Source organism: Momordica charantia, assembly GCF_013281855.1.
Source record: "Momordica charantia cultivar OHB3-1 chromosome 6 unlocalized genomic scaffold, Mcharantia_2.0 BLBB01000006.1, whole genome shotgun sequence".
Lineage (NCBI taxonomy): Eukaryota > Viridiplantae > Streptophyta > Magnoliopsida > Cucurbitales > Cucurbitaceae > Momordica > Momordica charantia.
Genome location: NW_028275164.1, coordinates 17,367,941 through 17,376,697, shown reverse-complemented (window position 1 = coordinate 17,376,697; position 8,757 = coordinate 17,367,941). Strand labels below are relative to the sequence as shown.

Genomic DNA, 8,757 nt, shown 5'->3' with positions numbered 1-8,757 from the left:
TGAATTGTTTGGAACTGAATTGTGTTTGAACATTCCAGTAAATTTGAATCCTCCACTCCCGAATGTGGAAGCACCTTCACCGATGTTCACTGAAATAGATTTTGAGACTGTAGACTCTATATGTGAAGAAGGTTCAAAGTTGGAAGAAGGGTCGATGTCTCTAGAAATGAGTGTGGATAACATACGTATAGGGTCAAAATTTAGGACCAAAGAAGAACTACAACTTGCTGTCAAGAAATATTGTATTGCACAACATTATCAATTTGTTGTAATTGAATCGAATCAAGATATGTGGTATGTGGCAAGCTAAACGAAAAGCACTAATTAAAGTTTTTGGAGATTGGGAAAAATCAATGAAGAGCTCCCATACTGGTTGAATGCTTTAGTGCATTACAATGTCGACACTCGAGTACTCTGGGACTTGATACCTTCGAATAATCCTGGACATCTTATTTTTGGGCGAGTGTTTTGGTTATTTGGTCCTGCAATTGAAGGATTTAAACATTGTAGACCATTAATCCAGATTGATGGTACACATCTGTATGGCAAGTATAAGGGAAAATTACTTATTGCCACCACAATTGATGCAAATGGACATATATTCCCTATTGCTTTTGCTATTGTGGAAGAGGAAAATACTTCTAGTTGGTCGTGGTTTTTGTGTGCCTTGCGAAATTTGGTTACCGATCGAGATGGAATTTGTCTAATTTCTGATCGTCATGGAGGTATTTTGGCGGCTGTGAAAAATAAGGAAAATGGCTGGAGTGAACCAAGAGCACATCATCGATTTTGTCTCCGTCATGTGGCTTGCAATTTCAACAAAAAATATAATTCGAAGCCCTTCAAAGAGTTGGTGTATCGTGCTGGGTGTCAACACCAAAAGCGTAAATTTGAAAGATATATGAGGGAGTTACAACAATTGAATCCAGATTGTATTGATTTTTTCACTCATATAAACATTAAAAAATGGACACAAGCACATGATCAAGGGTTTCGATATGGATGGATGACAACAAATCTAGCAGAGTGTATTAATGGTGTTTTCAAAGGAGCATGTTGTCAATTACTGCATTGGTGAAGTTTACGTTTTTTAAGACTATTACTTATTTCCAGAAACGTAGAGATGATATCAGTGAAGCAGTGGATCAGGGTGAAAAGTATACAAAATATGCTTTAAATAAATTGAGGAAGTGGGAGAAAAGAGCGACAGCACATTCAGTGACTTCTATTGATCGAGAGACACAAACTTTTCAAATCGAAACAGGAATAGATATGTTCTCTCCTTACAAAGGTCAACATACTCAAGTAGTTTGCTTGAAGGACAATACATGTACTTGTAACAAGAGGCAATCTTTCAAGATACCGTGTTCTCATATAATTGCAGTCTGCAATCATGTTCACTTGCCATATTTGCCTTATGTTGAGAAGTATTACGAATTGTCACGGTACCAACTTTGTTATGCATCTCGATTCTACCCTATACAATATAGAGACTATTGGTCGGAAGTGAAGTTTGATGTTATTCATCCGAACTCAAATTTGTTGAGGGAACATGGATGCCCAAAAACTTCTCCCATTCACAATGAGATGGATTGGCGGGAGACGGGTACGAAAGTTCATTGTGGAATATGCAAAAAAGAAGGACATCACAAATGTACATGTCCAACTCGCAACTCTGGCGCTTCATCTTCGAGACAAATGGGTGATTAAGGTGGATTTCTTTAATTATTTTTTTAACATACTGTTACAAATCTATTAATATTGAAATCAATTCTATATTTTCTATGTACAGGTCGAAGCATATGTGGTGATATCGTTCTCAATTAGTGTGGGATTGTTGCTTTGTAATACCTTATATTTTATCACTTACCCGGATTCGTGCTTTGTAATACACTATGCTTTATTGAATCATTTTTTGCTTTGTAATAGTTAGATATTTGGAATTGTAATGTACTATACTTTATGTCATGTTATGTGCAATGAACTTTGATTATAATTGTGTTATTTGTCTTATTATATTTCAGCATTAATTATGGATCCAGGACCTTTGGATTCGCATCAGCTATACTTACAACGATCACATCGTTCACAATTAGTGTGGGATGATAGATCTACCATAGTTTTGCAATGTCGAAGAAGAGAGGCCGTAGTATCTCATAACATTAGGTTAGATAATCGTATAGTGCCATATCTACAACAGTCTGGATTTTGGGGGGTTTCACAGATAAGCTTTACTCAGTTAGATTGGCATCTTATTACTGCACTAGTGGAGCGATGGAGGCAGGAAACTCACTCGTTTCACATGCCTGGTAGAGAGTGTACTATTACACTACAAGATGTTGCTGTGCAGTTAGGACTACCTATTGATGGAGAACCCATTACAGGATCCTTGCAATACGATTGGGCCCAGTTATGTGAGGACTTACTGGGAGTACGACCTCCTCAACTTAAGGGATCTAGGTTGAGTATTCTTTGGCTAGCGGCACAATTCATTGAATTACCACAAGATGCTGATGAGGTTACGATACAGAGATTCGCACGAGCATATATTATGCAGCTCATCGGTGGATTTTTATTTCACGATAAATCTAACACATTAGTTCATCTCATGTTCCTTCCGCTATTGACTGACGAGGAAGCTAGACGATATTCATGGGGTAGTGCATGCCTTGCATGGTTATATCGAGAACTCTGTCGGGCTAGTCGAGCTGATGCCCTGGATATAGTAGATCCGTTGATACTTTTACAAGTGTGGGCGTGGGATAGGTTTCCTACAATTGCTCCACAACACCAAGTACTTACTCCTGAACAATATGCTGGACGTCCTCTCAGTGCACGGTACATTAATTTCCATTTATTTATATGTGATTTTTAAATTATATGTAACTGAATAAGTTTTACATAATGCAGATGGAATGGAGTTTTGATAGCTTCTGAACAATCTACGAACATGTTGGTTCAATATCGAACATGTTTTGATCGACTTAAGCCCAACGAGGTATATTACTTAGAAATAAATAATTATAATTAACTTAATAATAATATTAATTCTTATTTATTAATGATTTCAGATTATCTGGACACCGTACAATCACGACATTATGACTCTATTACTTGAATATTGTCATAATGGGCGAGATATTTGATTGACTTCAAGCCCTCTTATATGTTTTCATATTATCGAGTGGCATCTACCGAATCGAGTGTTGCGACAATTTGGGCTTTTACAGAATAAACCATCATATTGTAATATTGACACGAGTCTACATCAGATCGACCTACGAGGAAAACATGATCACAATTGGCAACGTCAACATGCAGCATATATATCACTATGGCGTCAGTGTCGTGAACGGTGTGCATTTAGTGATGTGACAGATATGCCGGCCGTGTCAAATGATTATCAACAATGATATGATTCTATTACAAGAAAGTATATCACACGTGAATCTGCTTATCACGGTTACATGGTTAGTATTATATTTCTTATATTTTTGAATTACAATATTTAAATCAAATTTAATATTAATAATTATTATACCAATTACAGGGTACAAGATTTTTTAATACAAGAAAATCTACCTGTATTAAAAACAATGTGTGATACTTGCATTAGCATAACTGAATCAAATTCAGTTTATCCAAGAGTAGCTTCAAACTTCGAAATGAGGCGTCCTCGTCGTAGGCGCAATCAAGCACAGCCAAATGAAGAAGTTCAAGAAGAAGCACAAGAAGCTGAACAAGTTCAGGAACAAAATGAAGATGCTATAGGAGATGAACAGATTATGAATACTCCTATACAATCACATTTTCTAATGATTCCTACACCAGGAGTTCATTTAGACACCGAATCTACTTCAGCTCTTCAACCTGACCCATCACCTGTTCAACAAGAACCTCGTCGTGGACGTCGCGTAAGAAGGCCACGACAATGTGGTACATGATTATCTATGTTTTGTAATATGTTTAAAAGTTTAAGACAGGTTTTTGTATCGAATATGTTTTAAAACATTTATCCAAAAGTAGCTTTTAGTTTAATTTTAGAACTTTAAACTTTAATCACATTTTAATCAAAATTTAAAATATAATAACAAAAATTAAAATAATTAATTGCATCTTAATTAAAAATTTCGCAATATTAATAAAATAGATTCTGCAATATTAATAAAAGTAACAATAAAAAAATATATGAAAACTCAATATTAATAAAATTAATTTTGCATTATTAATAAAAGTAATAATAAAAAATATATATGAAAACTCACTAAAAAAAACGTGAAAAATGTTTGGAACTTCAGCGGAAAAAAAAAAAAGAAAAATGTGTGGAAGTCGCGTGCGTTGGCTGCGATTTCCGTGGAAGTCGCGTGCATCGGCTGCGACTTCCAACGGAAGTCGCGTGCGTCGCCTGCGACTTCGTTGGAAGTTGCGTCCATTGTACGCGACTTCCACGTCAATAACACCTCACCCGCCACATAGACAATTCACGTTGCACGGAAGTAGCGTCCATTGTATGCGAGTTTTGACCCCTCCTTTGACCTAACCTATTTTTGTCAATAGTTTCAAAAATCTAAATTACTTTTGTATTTATTTATTTAATTTACATTTATTTAGTTATTATTTTTAAATTAACATTATTTGTGTAATTTCTTTTTAAAATGTCATTATTTTAAAACTTAACCCTGTCTGTGTCATATATTTAATATAGAGCTGCCACGTATAATGATATTAATGATTTTTGATGTTTAACCAAACAGTAAGAACCAAATTAAAACTTTTAACTAAAGTTGGAGTTCAAAACTGGACTAGAAAGCTATCTTTCTAATAAATCAAACAAATTGAACAAATTAAGATTCAATCAACTAAGACACATAAATACTCGTACCCAATCATGAAAAGACTTGAACCTACCACAAAATTATCAAGCAAATAAAAATGATTAAGACTACAAGTTAATGTCAGCTTTTCAAATTCCCACCTGAATGTTTAATAAACTCTAAAAAAAAAAAGAGGAAAAACGAGTATGTTTTTTTTTTGAAAATCTCTGTGAAAATGTTCAGATTTATTGTTTTTTAAAAGAAAATTTTCAATAAAGCAGAAAATTGAAATGAAATCATCAATCAATAAACCAGTTTGTGCGAGGTGATTTCTCACTAGCCACGTGTCCATATTTGATAGGATCAATAGTGATGAGTCAACATTGCGACTCATACGCAAAAGAAACTATAACTCGAACCTTTGTAAAGGCTTAGCCGAACTACTGGAGATGGTCACGACCCATATTCCATGCCAAGCTGACCAAAGTCTCACATCTCAACTGCCTGAGATATCAGCTGAGTTGACCACAAACTCATACCTCAGCCGCTTGAGTTATCAACCAAACCGACATATGTTTACTTCTGTAGGCGCAAACCTGCAACAGAATCTACTACAACATGCCGCAATTCTCGTGCTATCTGAGAGCCGTTGAGGCTTGTTGAAAGTTCAGTTGGAAGCCCCGCCTATAAATAGAGACCTCCCGCCTCATTTTCAGGAACCCAAAATTATATATTCTCTGATAACTCTCCAAAAGAGAGCGTTTTGGGGTCTAATTTGCACAATTTCGATGTGTAAACGTGAGAGTCATTGGTTAATTAACAGTAAAAGAAAGGAATTTAGTGAAGGAGGTGCTTGAGCTATGTAGAATCCTTGTGCAGGAGCCTAATGAATTGAGTTAGTTTGAGATAATTCTTTAATATTTTGATTTGTTTTTGCAGATTTGAGGATGCCAAAGCTAGGCGCTATGAAGGCTGTTGCAGGAATGCTAGAGTCTGAAAAAAACTCCCATGCTGGAACCTAATGGATGCTTTCAGTAACTTCTTTGTTCTATTTTTTATTGCACCCTTACAACTTCCTGTTGCTGCCCTAAAAATCAGGGCCCGTTATAAAAGGAAAGGGGAGCCTAGTCGCAAAAGGGGGATGAGACGAAGGAATCAATTTTGGACCTTTCATCATCATTGAGCTGATGAGGGCTCTGCATCTGAGGTATGAGTTTGTGGACCTTTCATCATCATGAGGGGGGGGGGGGGAATCACTTATTGTAGCTTTCAAACAACATTGTTTTAGTTGCTTATATTGTTGATTTAATAGAGATGTTTCAATATTTCCATCTTACTGATTATGTTAGGCCAGTACGATCAATTTGTTAGCTCTTTCGTGACTTAGAAAAGTCCTTTTGAAGCATCTGTTAGATTCCTCTCTTTGAAGTAGGATGGTGAGTACTCAGGGATGAGGCTCACCCTATCATGCATATAAAATTGTTCTTTAAGCTTGTTTACTCTATAGCGAGGGTTTGGAATGAACATGTTTGGATATATCGAGAGAGAGCCACATATTTTTGGGCATTCAACATTGTGAGTTTGCTAGAGCGCTAGCTGGGAGTGAGCGAGAGCATCCATAGTGATTCCCCCTCGATTTCTCTTTGCACCATATCGTTTATCCTTTTTAGTATGTTCTTTTTTTTTTCATGCTCCAGAACGAGAGTGCATATTGTTTATGTTCTTTTTGTTTGCTTACAATTTCTATCAATTTACTAGTACAAAATTCATATTCCATTTATTGTTATATTTTAAAAATTTTTTCGGTATTCAATTCTACTATTTCAAAGTGCAATCTTAGTCCCCGTGGAAACAACCTTGTTTTATATTGCAACTGAACTTTTTAGTTCACTCTTGCACTGTTTTTCACCTTAGTTGTGGACACGCAACTGAAGGGATCGGATCCCGCAGCAGAAACGCGCGAACGCGTGTGCTTCGATCTTGTTTTAGAATTACAACAAAGAAAAGACATAAGTATGAGTAAGAAGGAAGTTAGTGATACATACCTTTGAAGACACCCCTTCAATGTAGACACCAACGCCACCATAAAGTTTTCCTTGATATCCTCTGGATATTAAGAACTTGATTTGTGGGAACCGTCTTATAATTGAAAGGGAAACCGAGAGATCGAGAGAGAGAATTTCTCGTTGGAGTTTCGGAAACTCAACAACCGAGAGTCGGGGACCGTCCAAAGGAATTGAGAGAGCCTCCCTTTTATAGGGAAGGAAAAGTGAGGGGGAAGGTCACCACTTACTCACTCACTTCCCCACTTTTCCTTTATTTTAATTAAAAATAAAAATTAATTAAATAATTAATTAAAGAAAGAATTATTAATTTAATTTGATTAAATCTAAATTAATTTAACCAAAATAATATATCACATAAATTTAATTAAATTATTTTTAATTAAATTAAATTTAAATTAATCAACTATATTAGAATCAAATTCTAATATCCATCTCTCTCATAATTTTGAATCCAATTTAAAATGAACTTTATATTATAATGTATCAACATACATTATATTAATCGCATCTCATAAAATTAACCTTAATTCCCTTGAACTAATTTGAACAATTCAAATTCTTTTCAATTCTAATTGTTCTTAACTATCATTTACGAGTTAGCAATGAGATCTAATGGACCTATAGATCGGAAGCTCTAACGATATGAGATTAATTGATTAAACTTATTAACCATATTAATCAACATTCGTTAACTGTTGGTCACTCCACTAAAGACCCACAGTTGCACTTTTCTCACTGTAGAATATTTTATGTCCATGGATTTTGATGATTAACGGTAAGTCAATTCTTCACGAGTGTTCGTAACCACAGTTGGGTCAAATTACCGTTTTACCCCTGTGTTACATCTTATGCCTTAAGTACCGCTGATCTTCTAATGAACAACCCCATTATGGTCCAACCAATAATCGGAAGTCCCTCTCGAGCCAGTGAGAGCCCCTTGTTCAAGTCCCGGAGTCAACACTTAAGAGAACACCCATATACTTACCCTAAAGTCGGGAAGGAGTGAATTCCATCTTGCGTAGTTATGTTCTCAGCTCCTCACTCGGTTTCGTCCTTAAAATGGTAGGCATATTGAGTCGGCGACTCGGACCACTCTCACCTATACAAATCAAAGGACGAGCACTAACAGACAGGAGTCCATAACTCACTCAGGATTAGAATTGAGTTACCTGGTCATCCTATTGAAATATTAATCTATTAGCTAACCGTGTTACAGCTAAAGATTAATTATTTCGCGGTCCGGTCTTATATAAACTCATTGTATAGGATACCCCCATTCCCATGTCTCTACGCGAACGACCTGGATCAAGTCATTTGTAAGTATTACAAAGTGGGCGGATCCATAGTGTTACCAGGATAAGGTACCCAACCATATCCATATACTATAGACCCTTTAGGTTACTACTGGAACATTATCCACCTGTATATTGAATATATACTGTATATATATACACTATATATCAAATATATACGCTGTATATCAAATATATACGCTGTATATCAAATATATATTGTATATCTATTATATACTGTTCCACTTACATGACATAATCCCGGATGTTAGTTTATTGGATTTGGATTAATGCAATTCTATCAATAACAACTTTATTGAATGAATATTTGTTTTATGTTTACAAACCACAAGTTTAGGGCATAAAACCCAACAAACTTCCACTTGAACTAAACTCTAGTAGGGTGTACAAAAGCTAAAAACAACAGTGGGTTGTACAATAAAGTACAAATACAATAAACTAGGGCATACACTATACCTTTTACAAGTCTCCCACTTGCCCGAGACTATATTGTACATATATCGTAGGTCTAGACTTTCTAGACGACTCTTTAATACTTTGGCCGTATGAGCCTTTGTAAACGGA

General features: G+C 35.6%; 1 pseudogene; it reads left to right on the top strand.

The window, feature by feature from the left end:
* Window positions 1–2,032: 2,032 nt before the first annotated feature.
* Window positions 2,033–3,512, top strand: LOC148210809 (serine/threonine-protein phosphatase 7 long form homolog pseudogene; annotated as a pseudogene).
* The last annotated feature ends 5,245 nt before the right edge of the window (window positions 3,513–8,757 follow it).